This window comes from Danio rerio, chromosome 14, assembly GCF_052040795.2.
Source record: "Danio rerio strain M-AB ecotype USA chromosome 14, GRCz13ab, whole genome shotgun sequence".
NCBI lineage: Eukaryota > Metazoa > Chordata > Actinopteri > Cypriniformes > Danionidae > Danio > Danio rerio.
This window is the reverse complement of record NC_141034.1, coordinates 51,919,664-51,938,402: the sequence shown is the minus strand read 5'-3', so window position 1 is coordinate 51,938,402 and position 18,739 is coordinate 51,919,664. Positions and strand designations below refer to the sequence as shown.

At 37.5% G+C, this 18,739-nt stretch overlaps 2 long non-coding RNA genes across 10 annotated transcripts in view; one reads left to right on the top strand and one right to left on the bottom strand.

Moving 5' to 3' along the window:
- The window catches only part of LOC141377601 (uncharacterized), a 273,462-nt gene that overhangs the window by 81,424 nt on the left and 173,299 nt on the right, over nt 1-18,739 (bottom strand). For 3 of the 9 annotated variants that reach the window (XR_015507914.1, XR_015507918.1, XR_015507919.1), the window contains one exon: nt 13,047-13,182. The exons of 5 other annotated variants lie outside the window; for them this stretch is intronic. This is a non-coding gene — a long non-coding RNA (uncharacterized LOC141377601). Of the gene's footprint in view, nt 1-11,500; nt 12,591-13,046; nt 13,183-18,739 lie in introns of those variants that run through there. One more of the 9 variants, XR_015507915.1, reaches the window with a different exon arrangement.
- The window catches only part of LOC147840916 (uncharacterized), a 639,653-nt gene that overhangs the window by 497,496 nt on the left and 123,418 nt on the right, over nt 1-18,739 (top strand). The gene's annotated exons all lie outside the window — the stretch shown is intronic.

Genomic DNA, 18,739 nt, shown 5'->3' with positions numbered 1-18,739 from the left:
CTCGTGAATTTGTTTGACATTTATTTACACCTTGATCGATTTTTGTATGACATGGCCATTAAAAATACAATGTTCCTTAACCAGATGGTTTAAGTTAATAATGAGAATGTTACTTCAGTCATGTTGTTGTAATGTTTTGAGAAGACTAGTTACAAAATAATTTTTTATTTTTTTTTAAAATCGAAATCGTGAATCGGTCAAACTTTGTAAAAAACCTAGATTTTTTTTTTTTTTTTGCCAAATCGCCCAGCCCTATCTTGTATAGAAAAAAGAAACACAAGAAACCCTTTTGTATGAGGAACCGTTTTCTTCAGCCATTCATTCACATCTGCAGCTGATGTCAGAACAGCAAAAATGCTGCTACTTCACCAACGTCACTTTAGAGTTAGTGTTTGAATAATTTTCCAGCATAATGTCTAAAGTGATGACAAAACAGGTGATTTTGCTGACATTTTATGAAGATTATAAGCATCAGTCTACAGACATTTCCCAGTATTTCTCTGTTGCAGTCAAGAGATCACATAATTACCCTGAAAAAGCCAAACCAGTGCAAACATCACCAAATTACTGTTGTGTTTGCGATACAGAAAAACGCTAAACACATGCGGGCATTTCTTCCTTTCTTTTTACTGAACTAGTCTGCAGTAACGAAAACAAGAGGCTCATTAGAAACAAACAGACGACCAACCAAAAAGTAACTGAGGCTTATACTAAGAATAGTCAACACAAAATACATTCCTCACACTCAATACACTATCAGATTACTATAGTATAAATACAGCACTTCAACACACAAAAGAGACTCAGCAAGTCACTTACCAGTTTAATAATGATTTAATCACCTGTGGTTAGAAATCGCGCTGTTTTTCTTCATTAAGGGCTTATCATACGGTCTCTGTCGCCATCTTGTGGATGGACAACTCCAACCGTCTTTACTCTTTTCAAAGGCAGACTGATGGCCACCAACGCGCTGTCTCTCTGAAATTATAAATATTTAAAATAGGCACTATCCTTATAAATAAACTGCAAAGTTGCGATCTAAAGAACTACATTCTCGCCTAAAAAACCTGCAAAAGTGCATTATGTTGTCCATCAGCAGCAATATTTGTAAAACTGTGGTGAGTTTATTCATCTGCAGTCACGGAATAAGGGGTGGAATAATACACAAGGGTGAAGAGGCTGAACGAGCTCTGATATTGCAGAGTATCGCACGGCTATCAGCCAATCAGATCTGAGAACCAGACAGAACTGTTGTGTGTGTGTGTGTGTGTGTGGTTGTGTGTGTGTGTGTGTGTATATATATATATATATATATATATATATATATATATATATATATATATATATATATATATATATATTTATATAACATATATTTAAATAACATTAAAGTATTTTTATTATTATAGAACAAATTAGTAGACAAGCTGTGACCCTGCCTTTAAATAAATTCAAACTGTATTATTTTTCTCCATCTTACTATAATAATTGAAACAGAGTTCAAACAATCAAATTGAATAGCTCAATCTTTTAAGACATAACAATTAACACTCAACAATATCAATAAATATACATATCAATACATATCCAATATTTCTGTGATGCTCTGGGGACAGACGAGTCTCGCTGACGTCCAGCTTCTCCAGTGCCTAGACTGCAGCTCTGCACAAGACTTTTGGCCAGAGGAGAAATGGTCGTGCCCAAGTGAGCTCAGTTTCTCTCAAGGTTTTTTAATTCTTCTCTTTCACCAATTGGTGAAGTATTTCCCTTGCTGCTGTCGCCACTGGCTTGCATGGTTCGGGATCTGTAGAGCTGCGCATGGATGGATTTGCTGTTCAGCGTTTGGACTTTCAGCAGTGAATTTTAAACCACACTGAACTGAGCTAAACAGAACTGAACTTAAACTCTGAAAACTGAACTGACACGGTTTCCATTTACTATGATCTTCTATGTGAAGCTGCTATGACACAATCTTCATTGCAAAAGCACTATAGAAATAAAGATTAATTGAATTGAATATTATATCTGTGCATGTACACTAGGTTATTGAGCACTGAAGCCAAATTTGCAGCTAATCTAACAAAATCACGCAGTCAAAAGTAAAAAAATTTGTAGCCCAAATTTATATGTTAGAAAAAAAATAAAAATAAAAAGTTGAGATTTAGTATTTTTTCCATCAATATTTCACATGAATTTAAATGTATTATTTTTCTATTTCTAAAGATGTTCAGTGACTAAAACATTATTTAATAAATATTCATTCATTCATTTTCTTTTCAGCTTAGTCCTTTTATTAACTTGTACCCCGTGTCTTTGGACTATGGGAGAAACCGGAGCACCAGGAGGAAACCCACGTGAACGCAGAGAGAATAAGCAAACTCCACACAGAAACGCTAACCGACCCAGCCGAGGCTCAAACCAGCGACCTTCTTGCTGTGAGGCAACAGGACTACTGCACCATTGCGTCACCCTATTTAATAAATATATAAATCTGTTTTGTTGAAATGCACCAAAATATACAGCTCGAAAATAAATCAAACACTTAACACAATGTAACTCAATAGTATAGATTACCTATATTCAAAGAAAACTGGACAAAAATTTTCATTTTCAGAATGAGGTGTACTCATTTATCCTGAGCGCTGCATATTAAACAAAACGCATTTCATACCAGAACACTGTTCTGCAATGTATACAATATTGTCACATTAAAATTTAACTTTAGTTTAGTTTTCCAAACATGAAGTACAGTATGTTTTCCCCAGTCTCCGTTTGATGTCACATCTCACGCGCTAGCTAGAAGCAACAGTTTCATATATACTACGAGTGCAGGGCTTGCAAATAGCATTGAGATGAATGGGAATGCTTAATGTAAAGCTCTCTCCAGGTGTGCCGGACCTCCTCCACTGCAGTCAGTCTCAATGGGATTTATGACTGATCTCTTCACAGATTTGAGAGATCAAGAAAGATGAAAAAGCTAGTTTGTGGACCCAAAGCAGCACCCGCATCCAAGCAAATCAGCTGGATAAACAGGGAAGACGGCTGCTGAGCGCATATTGATTTCTAAATTGGGATCCATTGATTTCATATGCTCTCACTCAGGAACTGAGATTTGCAGAAGTGGCAGGATCGAAAAAATAAATCACGTTTCCTTTGTTTAATTGGGTTGTTATAACATTATGTGGCACGTTTAAATGATCTGCTTTTTTTTTTTTTTTTTTTGCGTCAGACACCATACAGGGAGCTTACATTCACAATGTAGTGCTTCACAGTAGTTGCCCTGAACTCAGACAGATGATAATTTAATATGGGAATCTGTTTTTCAGGTTAACAATAAGTCACAAGGAAATATATGTGATTCAAACATCCATTTTTCTTCAGAGTATAATTTACATATTTTATGCAAAGGAACAAAACTATCAGGTTTCTTTGGTATAAGAAAAAAAAGAAACAACTTTTAAATGTGTGACTGTACACAAAAGTATGTTTTTGACTTGATTTGCAGCAGGAGAGGAAACATTAAACATGAACTTGATTTATTTTTATTATTATTTTAAAAATGTTTAGTAAATACACCTTAATCCACCTGGTGTCTGATATCGAGTAGGTATGTGGCATAGGTAAGTCAATCCAATTCTTCTGAAATTTTATTTGCTCATTTATTCATTCATGTATTTATTCATTCATTCGTTCATTTTTTTCAGCTTAGTCTCTTATTTATCATACCTCGCAACAGCAAAATGAACCGTCAACTATTCCGGCATATGTTTTACGCAGCGGATGCCCTTCAAGCTGCAACCCAGTACCAGAAAACACCCATACACATTCACCCACTCATACATTATGGCCAGTTTTGTTTACCCAATTCCTTTATACCACGTTTTTGGACTGTGGGGGAAACCCACGCCAATATGGGGAGAACATGCAAACTACACTTAGAAATGCCATCTGGCCCAGCCGGGACTTGAACCAGTGATCTTCTTGATGTAAGGCCACAGTGTTAACGATTGAGCAACCGTGCCCCCCTGCTCATTTATTACCCCATAGAAAAAACAACATAATCAGAAGGTCCTTATTGACCATATTTGGAACAGTCGAGAATAATGATGAGCGCTGCAGCTCTTGCTCGCTCACACATGCGCGCACACAAGACAATCCTACTTAATTTCTGACAAAATAAATAAATAAATAAATAAAAACAAACAATTAAACGGAGTGCATGCCCTGATAACTCAAGTGGTGGTGAGGTTTATTTTAATATCTTAATTTTATATAATTTTAATAGAGGTTTATCTAATACAAAACTCTAGACAGAGTAACCTAAAACAAAATATGGGCTTAATTATAAATACGAATTAAAATTTTCAAAAGAGACAGATGTGTGAAAGCTCGAATGTCAACTTAAACACGGCCAATAATTAACATCAACCTCTGTATAAACACATGACATTTAATAAAGTGGCTTTCTTTCACTCCATAAAAATGACAGTAAAAGATAAGAGTTATATTACAAACATAACCTAAAAATTCCCTGATAAATTAACAAAAGATACAAATAAACATACATTATGTCTCTTTGTGGTGGTGCTGAATAAATTTGTAATCTGTATATCCTGCATTTTTTGTTCTGGTTAACATAGAATGTGAACTAAAGTACATATACAGCTGAAGTCAGAATTATTAGCGTTCCTGATTTTTTTTCCCGTTTATTTTTTCCACCAATTTCTATTTAACGGAGAGAAGATTTTTAACTCATAACTCATTTATTTTATCTTTGCCATGATGACAGTAAATAATATTTTACTAGATATATTCAAGACACTTCTATACAGCATAAAGTGACATGAAAAGGCATGAAAAGTTATTGAATAATGATGATTTGTTCTGTAGAAAGTTGAAAAAAAAAAAACTATAGCTTAAAGGGGCTAATAATTTTGAGCCTAAAATGTTTTAATTTAAATTGCTTTTATTCTAGCCGAAATAAAACAAATAAGACTTTCTCCAGAAGAAAAAACATAATAAGACATACTGTGAAAATGTCCTTGCTCTGTTAAACATCATTTGGGAAATATTTAAAAAAGAAAAGAATTTCAAGGGTAAGCCCCGTGAGTCATGCAACAGTCTGCACTGTTTTGATTGGCTTGTTTTTATATATCTGTCTATTTGTCTATAGATCAATAGATGAATGAATGCAGAATTTTTTTTTTTTTTAATAAATAAAAATTCTGAAGTGATTCTGACATAAAATAGAGGCCACATTAAAACAGTGAAACATTTTTAACATTGACATCATTAGCATACAATGAGTTAAATAGTAAAGTAAAAAATATTAATACTTAAACTGAGCCATAGTGCCACCCACACGCAATATATTTAGTGGTTAGGAGTTTGCATGTTTTCCTTATGTTGGCGTAGGTTTCCTAAGAGTGCTCCAGTTTCTCCAACAGTCCAAACACATGCGCTATAAGTGAATCGGCTTTAGTAAATTGGCTTTAGTAAATGAGTGTGTGTGTGTGTGTGTGTGTGTGTGTGCGTGTGTGCGTGCGTGTGTGTGTGTTTGTGTAAATGAGTGCATATGTGCGTTTCCCAGTACTGGGTTGCAGCTGGAAGGGCATCCAGTGTGTAAAACATATGCTGGAGTAATTGACGATTCATTCCGCTGTGGCAAACATTGAATTTGAAGACTAAGCCAATAAAAAATTAATGAAGGAATATTGTGTGCTAATATGCATATATTATTGACCCAGAATATTTGTGTCATTCCATTTCTTTGCTCATCTTTTCTAAAACACTGGTTCCTTTCATGTTTTTTTTTTTTTCTCATATTTGCAAAAGCAACACCCTGCCACAATTTGAATATTTCCCACTTTTATTATTAAAGCAAATGTCCTATCTTTGTTTTTTTTTTTTTTCTCAGTGTGGCAAGAAGAAACCGCAAAAGTGGAAAGAAAAAGACAAAAACAGAGTGCAAACTGCGCTTTATCTTTGTACGTGTTTATTCAAGTGTAATAATGTCCACAATCTGCGAGTAAACATTAAACACACAAAACCCAGAGTTTCAGCTTTAAAACATGATCTGTGAGCTAAAGTTATTATATTACTTGAAAACACAAATTATCTGCAGGTCATTCGTCTGTGTGAGGAATTAAAGGGTCGCTGGATGTCCATGTTTTGAGTATGGTATGATTAGAGCTGCAGGATTCAGCCAGTGAAGTGAAACCAGAGTAAATATATATAATGAGTCATTGAGATGAAGTTAGTGGTGTTTGAAGCAGACCTTGCAGCCACTTTAAAGGTGAACCAAATCTAATTAGGCTGTAATTGAAGTATGAAGTGAAATCATCCAGAAGATCACTGAAGAGTGACAGCCTAAAAAAAACCCTGCTCATCACACGCTCATTATATGTGTGCTAGACTAATGCAGGTCCATGAATTAACATTAGCCGCGTTTACACTATCGCTCCTAAAACGAGCGAGCCAGGGCGAGCCAAGGCCAGTCGCGTTTCCACTGTCACTTCCAGGGCCAAATCGTGGCTTTCTTGGGGCCAGCAGTCGGCCTTTTTTGGCCCATCGAATACCTTAGGCCAAAGAGGGCCAGCTGGGGCTTCGGGGCGGAGTGAAAGGAGAGGTAGAGTGCGGACACAGTTTTCAGATCGTACACGAGTACATGCACCAAACAAATAAACAAATAAGGGAAATAAAACATTAAGCCTTATAGACAGGGGTCTTTTTGCATATGATCACCCTTATGTTTCCCTTTTAAATGTAAGGCTGTTGCATAAATTAATAGCTTTAATTTATAAGTGACATTCTTTGCTGCATCCTCCTTGATGTTTCAATAACGCATAATAATCTTTACACCATATTAAAGACACAGCAGACAGTAAAGGTTTTCAAGAGTTTTTGTCAAGTTTAAAAGGTGTTTGTGAGCATTTAGATGCCTGTATGTGTGTGTGAGACCGAGGAAAAGTGCACTCCCTATACAGCTGTGTTGATGCCACGAGCGGCTTATTTTCTTTTTGTTATTTATTTTGGTGATTAAAGACAACAGAAAGACAATACACTTTACAAATTTCGTGTCCATTTTCGTAGGCTCAAAACAATAGTGTCATATCTTCATAAAATAGCCTAAGCTATATTGAAATAATTTAAAGAATTACAAATACTGGAAAAAAATAAAATTGCATTAAATAAATAAATCAATATAAAACTAACAAAAGCTAAACCAATTTAGGTATATACAACACATAATTAAACCATTTTAAAGCCATATTAAACTTTCATTTTACAAGGGCCTATCTGAAAAAAAATAATTAAATTAAAAAAATGATTTTTTTCTAAAAACCGTAAACACTAAAGAAGGTTAGAAATATTATTTATTAAGTATATGGATAGGATGATATTAATCAAATCATGCAAACAGAGCATTTTTTTGGTGATTTTGGGCTTGAAAAAAAATCTGTGATTACGGTTGGTTTAAAATGTGCTGCAATTTATAGTCTGATGTAATTTATAAATAGCAGTCAATGCCAGGAAAGCAAAACATGCAGAAAGCACCACACATTTATACTTTAAATGCATCATGAGGTTTACACTGAATGCCACTTTAATTATTTGCTTCATTAATTTTTGAAACCTCCTTTCTGTTCTGATTACAGTTATTTGTAAAAAAAATTGTTGTGGAGTGATGAGCAAAACTATTTGTTTAGAAAAGTTGGACAATATATAATGTTTAATTCATTCATTCATTTTCCTTCGGCTTAGTCCCTTATTTATCAAGGGTCGCCACAGTGTAATGAACTGGCAACTATTCTAGCATATGTTTTACAAAGTGCATGCCCTTCCAGCCACAACCCAGCACAGGGAAACATGCATACACACCACATTCACGCACACTACAGCCAATTTAATTCATAGCGCATGTGTTTGGACTGTGGAGGAAACCGGAGCACCCGGAGGAAACACATGCCAATATATGGAGAACATGCAAACTTCACACAGAATTTCCAACTAGCCCTGCCGAGACTCGAACCAGTGACCTTTAAGCTGTTAGGCGGCAACGCTAAGCCCTAAACAATCCTTATATTTTTAAATAAATTTTAAAATGTGCACCAATACAACTTAACCCAGTATGACTAGAAATGCTGTATAGTTTTTAGTCAAACCCATCTTATTGTATTGCCTCAGTACCTACTGAACTCAATTTCTTAACTTTTAAAAAGGCCAGCTAATCAACTAATAGTTTACCAAGATTAGAAATTGCCTTTTATGTGCAATATACGGGTGTGGATTGGTTAACACCATGCAATGATATCAGTGCTGCACAATATTTATATTTCCTCAATTGTTTTGCACTAATGCTGCCTTTAATGTCAGCTCTTCTTCTTGTATTTTCTTTCATGAGCTTTTCCATGCGCTGACATTTTAGATCCACTCAGTTTCCACTGACATTCAGCAAGGCGCAATGCAATTTTTCAAAGGTCTTAAGCATAAAATAAGAAAAAAATATAATTAAGCACTGTTGGATTTGACTTTCTCAGTTTCTCATCTGTTGATGGATTGGATATACAGTTGAAATCAGAACTATTAGCCCCTCTTTTATTATTTTTTATTTTTTTAATATTTCCCAAATTATGTTTATTAGAGCAAAGAAATTTTCACTGTATGTCTGATGTTTTTTTCTTCTGGGGAAAGTCTTATTTGTTTTATTTCAGCTAGAATAAAAGCAGTATTTTATTTTTTTTAAAAAACCATTTTAGGGTCAATATTAATAGCCCCTTTAAGCTATACTGTATTTTTTCGATAGTCTACAGCAGGGGTTCCCAAACTTTTCAGCACCCGACCCCTAAAATAACAATACCAGTGACTCGCGACCCCCAATATCCCCTGAGGTGGTTATAAATACAGAAAACTTGCATGCAATGGCGCACACACACACCAATAGACCAAAGTCTATTCTTCGTTTAATTTTTTTAATGTATTTCAGTGCTGTAAATGGGCCAGCAAGTTTAACCTGGTGTAATACAATCAATCTGCTGCATCTGACGCTATTGCTGTCTTTAATATAATGCATTTACCCCAGGGGTCGCAATCCAATAGAACAAGTAAATAAGCTACTATAGTAACTATAAACGGCAGATTTTTTCTCTTCAGTTGGTTATGGATAAAATATGGTCATTCTTATGGTCTAATAATAATAAGTAGATTTTTGGAAATCACCAGGCGACCCCCCTTCATTGTTCCGCGACCCCTCAAGGGGTCCCGACCCCCACTTTGAGAACCACTGGTCTACAGAACAAACCATCGGTATACAATAAATTCCCTAATTACCATAACCTGCCTAGTTAACCTAATTAACCTAGTTAAGCCTTTAAATGTCACTTTAAGCTGTATAGAAGTGTCTTGATAAAGTCATCATGGCAAAGATAAATTAAATCAGTTATTAAAAAATAGTTATTCAAATTATGTTTAGAAATGTGTTCTAAAAAAACTCTCTCTGTTAAACAGAAATTGGGGAAAAAAAATAAATGGGGACTAATAATTCAGGGGGGCCAATAATTCTGACTTCAACTGTATGTCTGTGTGTATGTGTGTATGTATGTATGTATGTATGTATGCATGCATGTATGTATGTATGTATGTATGTATGTATGTATGTATGTGTATTCCCTCTTGTTCAAATTTGACCTATTTATTAAATCTGGTCTATATACTTTATTAAAAACCTTTAGCAACACCTTGTCCGTGACCTTTTGAGCACTGGGATAATTCTCTGAGATTTATCTGATAGTCAGATGTCAATTTGATAATTTATTGATATTTTTTATGGCCTACATGCAAGCGACTGTATATATAATTAAATCTTATAGCAATCCAAAGTGATGTTTTTATAATATTGATAAGAATTAGAGCAGTAACAAGAATGCATAATTCATCTGCACAATGTGTTATCTGAACAATAGCAAACAATGCTGTGAGAGCCTGCATTTTTAATGAAAGCATAGGGAGTAATAATAATCAGAATCACATGGACTGAAGATCTGATATTTATTCATTCATTTTACTTCGGCTTAGTCCCTTGTTTACCAGCGGTCGCCACAGCGGAATGAACCGCCAACTATTCCACCATATGTATTACACAGCGGACGCCCTTCCAGGTGCAACCCAGTACTAAGAAACACCCATACAGTCTCACACACACACACAAACACACACACACACACACACACACACCAACACACACACACCAACACACACACACCAACACACACACACACCCAACACACACACACACCAACACACACACACACACACACACCAACACACACACACACACACACACACACACACACACACACACTGCCAATTTAATTTACTCAGTTCACCTATATCACATGTGTTTGGACTGTTGGGGAAACAGGAGCACCTGGAGGAAACCCACATCAACAAGGGGAGAACATGCAAACTCCACACAGAAATTCCACAGAATTTCATTACAGTTTTTCTTGTTTGCTTTGACCTGGTTAAAGAAACTAAGTTCCACTTTATTTTTATTATCACTATCCCAGCAGAGCAGAAGACCGGTATTGCAAATGTGTAAACCCTTTCTCATTGGGTTGACACATTTTCCCCACCATTTTTCAAAACAGTTAACACGGATGTCATTCAAGCAGTCCAAACTCCATTGTTTTAGTTATGGTAACCAAACTGAAACCATCCATTCCTAACCATTAGAAACCACCAAGATCAGTATGAATTCAATGAAGCACCGGTTTGACACTACTTCACACAAATCTTCACTTAGCAATCATTCTGCAAACATTAAAACGGTGGAAGGTCGGTGTTGTTCTGTGCCAGCATGGATGGAGGAGGTCAATAGTGGCTATTTCCTATACTCCCAATATATTTGACTGTATATTGGTTTACATGTGTTTTCTCTAATATTTACAATATTTTATTAGTTTTTTTCTTTTTTCTGCTTCTTTCTGCTACTTTTTTCTTTTTTAAATTTTATTTTTATTTATTTATTTTTTTTTACGGTATTTTAGTTTTCAGCCACAGTTTGAAAAATGTCATGAATTCAATATAAGTTTAATCAAAGCATTTCTTATTCTTGATCTAATTCTTTGCAAAAAGGCCAATTTGATAGCCCAAATAGAATTCACATTGAGATCTGTATTTAGTTTTTTGTTGTCCATTGTCTAATGAATAATTGAAAGAGCTCATATACTTGTTTGCAAGTTGTGTTGTTTGAAGGTAAAACTAGCTTTTGTTGCATATTTTTAATGTTTTGACACGGTATGTGCATTTTGCAAGCATAATGTTTCATTTTGACCATGAGTGCCGCTGTTTAGGCCTGTGTGTTAACTGTTTTGAAAATGTGGAGTTTCAGTTGACGGCTGCATCAAAGCAAACAAGAAAAACTGTAAATCTGTTTAACAGAGTATTTCATTTGATGCATATACAGAACATTCTCTGTGCCATTTTGACCTGATATCAGTTTGAAATGTTGTTCTTTTATAGTACTAAAATAGCAACATGATGATAAAATGAGGGTGAACAAACTTGAGCATCGAAGATGTAAACATTAGTTTGTTTTAAGTCAGTTTCATGGACCTGTGTAACATACTGATGCATATTTTACAACATGGTACCAGTTTTACTAACAATACACTTTTATAGTGTTCTTTTGAGAGGTGATCTAAAAACGTGTGGCTTGAAATCAATGGAAATTTGAGAAGTCATTGAATTACACAAGCAATAAAAAACATTTTCGATTAATTCACATAATTGATTAATTGATTTCACCACATTAAAAGTCGCTTCATACAAAAAAGTTCTCCTTGTACACTGCAAAAAATGCTTTTCTTACTTAGATGTTTTGTCTTGTTTCTACTCCAAATATCTAAAAGTTATTTAATCAAGAAGCATTTTCTAGACATGCAAAACATATGGTCTTGTTTTAAGAAATAATATGCCAGAATAAAGTGAGTTTTTCCTTAAATCAAGCAAAATAATCTGCCAATGAGGTAAGCAAAATAATCCTGTCACAAATCGATAAACAAGATTATTTTGCTTACACCATTGGCAGATTATTTTGCTTAATTTAAGGAAAAACTCACTTCGTTTTGGCCTATTATTTCTTAAAACAAGACAACATGTTTTGCTTGTCTAGAAAATGCTTCTTGATTTAAGAATTTGTAGATATTTGGACTAGAAACAAGACAAAAAATCTAAGTAAGAACAGCATTGTTTGCAGTGTACAACCACTCTAAATTCCTTACAAATTAACTAGATTAAATTGAGTTCCCTCATGACCAAAAAAAAAGAGAAAAGTTTTATAAAACATTCAGCAGACGCTATTTCACATTTGCTCTCAACAAACACCTAATATAAGCATCTGCAGGGCATAACCACTTTCCCATTTTCTCAACCACCAGGGAACCTATGAAAATGTTCCTTTAATTGAGGTGCAGATTCAGAAAATGACTAAACTGATGCTGAAGAATACGTAGGCCATTACTAGTCCATTTTTTTTTTTGCCAAGGCTCCCCAAAGCTAGCAAGACTCACACGCGACGGGAGCCGAGCCTGAGAATACACAAAAGCGCATAAATTGTCACCGCCTATGAATAAACGAACCGCACTTTACAGCAATCAAGCCTTAAAAACAAGAGCTGCTCAAACCCCTGAGGAGAAACTGAACAATCTCTTTAGAGCCACAGACAAGGGCCAGAATTTTAATCAAATATAAATGCAGACATGCCTAAATGTGTTGAAGTTAGAATTATTAGCCCTCCTGCATTGTTAGCCCCCCTGTTAATTAAATACCTCATTACTTCAACTTAAATAGAGTAAGTTCACAGTACTCATATAGATTCAGGGATTTTTTTTTAACTCAAATGATCTGTAGCAATCAGTTTCCTCAAATGGTTTGAGTTGCCTTAATTTGTTGGGATTTACAGTATTTAGATGGTTTGAGTTCTCTTCATTTATTATATTATTGTGTGATGCTGTTCCTTTTCAGGCTAGCAGCTGACCACTTACCTCTTTATGGATGGCTTTTCAGCTGTTACCTGTTTGTCCAGTGGCTCGCCACATGCACTGATGGACTTGAGATGCAGAGAGGAGTTGACTGTGATGAATGGTTTTGAGTCCAGAGAAGAAGAGTTCCAGATTGCAGCTAAGACAAAAACAACAGCCAAAAAATAAAAATAAACAAGTAAATAACAGGCTGAGAAAGTGGTACAATCTTAAAATGTGGTAAAAATCAGATGGCTGTGAGAACTTTTTTTTCTGGACTGCTTTTGAAAACATTATCGGTCGGGTTTAGGGAAGGAAGAGGGTGGGTCAGTTGATCACTCAGTCAGTCAGTCAGTCAGTCAGTAGCAGTTGGTGGTGGATTTAGTCGAGAAAAGCAGGCATGAATGGAACTCCAGAAAGAAATTTGAGATCTCAAAAAGCCAACCCAGGCTCATTCTGAAAACGTAGTCCCGTAGACATTTCTGGAGACCGCAAAATATGTCCTGAGAGGTACCTATTTTTGCAGTTTTCGTTTTCACGAATCCGCAAGAGGCCTCTGTGTGTGCTTTTTCTCATCTCAAATGTCTATCGCGAGTGCCGTTCACGCCCGCGCTGTTCTTGTGTGAACCCACCAGAGGCCTCTGTCGAACGACAGTCTGTCTGTCTGACTAATTGATTGACTGAGCGACCGGCCAATTGACTGACCCACCCTCCTCCTTCCCTAAACCCAACCAGAGGCCACTGTTGACTGACTGACCGTCTGACTGACTGACTGAATGACTGACCGACCGACCGACCGACTGACCAACTCTCCTCCTTCCCTAAACCCAACCAATTTTACTGATTGACCCGCCCGCCTGCTTACTTCCCTAAACCAAACCAACAATTTAAAAAGTCTACCAGAAAAAGAAAAGCCCTTGTCTGATTTTAACCACATTTTCGGATTTTACAACATTCTCACCTTATTATGACCTTATTATTTTTTGGATAATGTTTTTGTCTTCCCTGATGGAACCGCTCTTCCCTGGACTTGAACTTGGTTGTCGCTAACTGGACAAACTGGTTGCGGCAGGAAAGGGTTGTCGCTAACTGGACAAACTGGTTGCGGCAGGAAAGGCCTCACAGCAAGTTAAGCGGTCAGCAGGTAAGCGCGAAAAAGAACGGCATCACACTGCCTCGTAGTGTTCACTTAAATTAAACTCAGCCATACGTACCTCTAGCTACATATTTGCAGTCTTCAAAAACATCCACGGGACTACATTTTCAGAATGAGCCTGCATTGCAAAAAGCATACTGTGGCCTCTGGCGGATTTACAAAAACAAAAACTGCAAAAAATAAATACCTGGGACTTATTTGGAGATCTCCAGAAATGTTTTAAGGGTTACATAATCATAATGAACCTGGGTTGGAAAAATTTACATAATTTGCTCCGTTCAACAGAATTTTGGCAATATTTGAAAAAGAAGAAAAAAAAAATTCACAAGAGGGCTAATCATTTTGACTTCAACTGCAAACCAAACCACACCACAGCAGTAAGGGGAAACGCACCATACTGGGATGCAGAAAATATTGTTTGTGCACTGTGAGCTGCTGAAATCATAAGGAAGCTTGCAAAGTTCCTCGATTTCTATGCAAAACCGCAACTCCGCATCTTTCCAAAGCTCTCGAGAGACTCTGCAAAACAAAACTGCACGTATTTTCATACTCTCATGGTCTGTCACCTCCATCAGACTTACATACGGAGGGCTCACACACTGCAGAGCGTACAGTTTGAGCTATACTGACAACTGCTGTTGACATTTTACAGCAAGAGCAGCTAAAATATAAACCTGCAGCAAATCACAGAGCTAAAAATGCACAAACACTCTTTCGACAAGCAACCAGCCATTAATGATGACAACTATTGTTTTCGGTTCACTATGGGAAAATGGGTAACATTCAGTATAACTTTATATATTTTTTCTTCAGGGCAAATTTGTTTACCTGTATATACTGTAGTTGTGGTGTGCAACATATTTGGTCTTTCAATATCACTGTCTTACTATCAGTACTGGAAATACAGCTATTTATAATGTGCATTAGGTTTTCAGAGGTTTCTGACTTTACTGACCTTGCATTTTCTTTAAAAAGTTCTATTGCTATTTTAACTTATGGGCTGTAATATCTGTGTGGAGTTTGCATGTTCTTCCCATGTTGTCGTGCATGTCTACAAAAACATGCTGTATTGGCGAATCGAATAAGCTAAATTGGCCATAGTGTATGTGTGTGAATGAGCATGTATGGGAGTTTCCCAGTGTTGGGTTGCGACTGGAAGGGCATCCTCTGCATAAAACATATGCTGGATTATCTGGCTGTTCATTCCGCTGTGGCAACCCCTCATTAATAAAGGCACTAAGCCGAAAAGAAAACGAATGAACAAACGAACGGTTAGCATCAAGTATCAACTTGCTGCATGTATATTCCAGAAGAATGTTAGCTTGTAATTAGTTCATATCACCAGTAAGGTGTGCACCAAATTTCCTCTTTCGTGTTAGCATATAGACTCTCATCCTAACACTGTAAAACTGAATGGCAGTCAATTGAAGAAGGCCTTGTTTCATCCTCTAGGTGGGCACACACTGTGATTTAGATGTTGTGTCATGTCATTGTGTGATCAGAAACTATGATTTGCACTGCAGGCTGTTTTAAGACCAGCAGAGCAGTTTATAAATCTCAATCAAGAGAGTTCTACCTCTCTAATTAATCCAATTAGACCAAGCTAGCATGCTAATGTGCTCGTGTCACTTGGGGTCCAAGCTGACAAACGCTTTGATTATTCTCCATGGAGGTCTCATATGCCTGCAGAGAGCTGTCCGTTTGTAATCCCACTCATCTCAATTGCAGTTACATAAAAATATATTATATTATATTGTATTACATTTATATTATATTATATTATATTATAATTTATTATTATATTATATTATATGTTTTTTGTTTACATAAACAGTGATGTCTAATTGGCCCATCTCTCCAATGATGATGGTGGCATTATTATTGACATTATTATGATGATTATTAGCAGTAATATTATTATTATTATTCATTCCCTGCCACTTTTCTTTGGGTCGCAGAGCAGCAGTCTTAGGAGAGAACTCCAGCCTTTCCTCTCCCTAGACACCTTCTCCAGCTTCTCCAGGGGGATCCAGAGGCGTTTCCAGGCCAGTAGAGAGACAAAGTCCCTCAAGCGTGTCCTGGGTCTTCCTAGAGGCCTCCTACTGGTGGGACATGCCTGGAACACCTCCCTAAAAAGGCATCCAGGAGGTATCCGAAACAGATGCCTGAGCCACCTCAGCTGACTTCTCTCGATGTGGAGGAGCAGTGGCTCTACTCCGAACTCCTCCCGGGTAACAGAGCTCCTCACCCTATCCTTACCACCCTTTGAAGGAAACTCATTTCGGCCGTTTGTACCAGAGAAGCTCATGACCATAGGTGAGAGTAGGATTGTAGATTGACCGTTAAATCAAAAGCTTTGCCTTTCGGCTCAGCTCCTTTACCACAACGGACCAGTACATCGAATGCATTACTGCTGCCGCTGCACCAATCTCACGTTCCACCCTTCCCTTACTCGTGAACAAAACCACAAGATACTTCAACTCCTCCACCTGGGGTAAGGACTCTCCTCCAACCTGGAAATGCCAAACCACCTTTTTCAGGTGGAGCACCATGGCCTCAGATTTGGAAGTGCTGATTCTCATCTCAGCCCCATCACACTCGGCAGCAAACTGCCCCAGTGCATGCTGAGGGTCCATGTTTGATTAAGCCAACAACACAACATCATCTATGAATAACAGATGAAATCCTGTGGTCCTCGAACCGTACCCCCTCCAGCCCAAGGCTGTGCCTTGAAATTCTGTCCATGAAAATTATGAACAGAATTGGTAATAAAGGGAAGCCTCGCCAGAGTCCAACATGCTCTGAAAAAAAGTCTTATTTATTGCCGGAAATGCAAACCAGACTCCTACTCTGTTCATACAGGGACGAGACTCTGGCACCTCTGGCCCCCTTCTCCCCGAGCACCCTCCACAGAATGCCACAAGGCACATGGTCTAATGCCTTCTCAAAACACAAGTGGACTGGTTGGGCATACTCCCATGGACCATCGAGCACCCTAGTGAGGGTATAGAGCTGGTCCAGTGTACCACAGCCCGGACATAAACCGCATAGTTTCTCCTAGATCCTAGGTTCAACCATCAGCCGCATCCTCCTCTCCAGTACCCTGGCGTAGACTTTCCCCGGGAGGCTGAGGAATGTGTTTCCCTTATAGAGCACACCCTCCAGTCCCCAATCTTAAAAATGGGAACCACCATCCCAGTAGCCCTGTCCCCGACCTCTATGCGATGTTGTAGGGATGTGTCAGCCACGACAGCCCCGCAACATCCAGAGACCTAAGATACACAGGATGAATCTCATCCACCCCTGTTGCTTTGTCACTGCTGAGCTTGCAAACTACCTCAGTGACCTCAGCTTTGGTGATTGGTGAGTCCACCCCTGCATCCCCAGTCCCCGCTACCACAATGACATGTCGGTGGGGTTAAGGAGATTCTTAAAGTATTCCTTCCCCCGTCTGACCACATCCCCAGTCAAGGTCAACAGCTCCCCACTTCCACAGTAAACAGTGTTGATGTGGAGCTGCTTTACCCTCCTGAGGCGCCGGACAGTATGCCAGAATCTCTTTGGGGCCGACCGATAGTTTCCTCCATGGTCTCCCTGAACTCTTCCCAGGCCTGAGCTTTCGCTTCCGCAACCACCTGGGCTGCAACACGCTTGGCCTGTCGATACCCATCAGTTACCTCAGGAGCCCTGCAAGCCAACAAAGCACTGTAGGACTCCTTCAGCTTGACGGCATCCCTTACTTCCAGTGTCCACCACCGGATTTGTGGATTGCCACCCTGACAGGCACCACAGACCTTACATATATTGTACATATAATGTACATACAAAGTGTAATTCAATTAATTTAAATCATAACAACAACAACAACATGAATAATAATAATAATAATAATAATAATATTGTTATAATTTAATTGAATTATACTGAATTGAGTTATTAAATTACTAAGTAAATCAATTATAAAGTGTTGTAATAACTAAAGTTTTTATCTTTAACTTAAAGTTAAACATTTTTCAAAGAAATAAAGGTCACAAAATACAATTCAAAAGCAAGCATAAATGGGAAAAAAAAAAACATTTACAGTGTAGTTTCCAAATGAATATGACGTCATAAAAGATGCATGCACTGTAATAAAGTTTGCAAAGTACAGTTTAAAACAGTCAAGCTGTCGAATTCCCAAAATTTCATATCAACTACCCATACATAAAGTATGAGACCTGGATCTTGCCAAAAGTGATGATCTAACAAAAACTGAGAAATATAGAAATGGACAGGAGCTGTCAAGACTTTTAATCCCAAGTCAAGGTTTGTGATGAGTGACAGTACAGTAAGTGGAGGTTTTGCATGTGCAGCAGATGAGCAGATTCTCCCTCAGGGTTTCACCATAGTGAATTAAACCTCAAGAGCATCACTGCGGCTTTGATTTAGTTCACACTCTTTCCATTACAGAGCCGTGATGCTTGTGCTGCAGGAAGAGCTAAATCAAACCCAGTGTGAGATGGTACAAGCTTTTATGTGCTCTTGCAGTCTTCGTTTTCCAGCCATTTTATTGAATTGACCT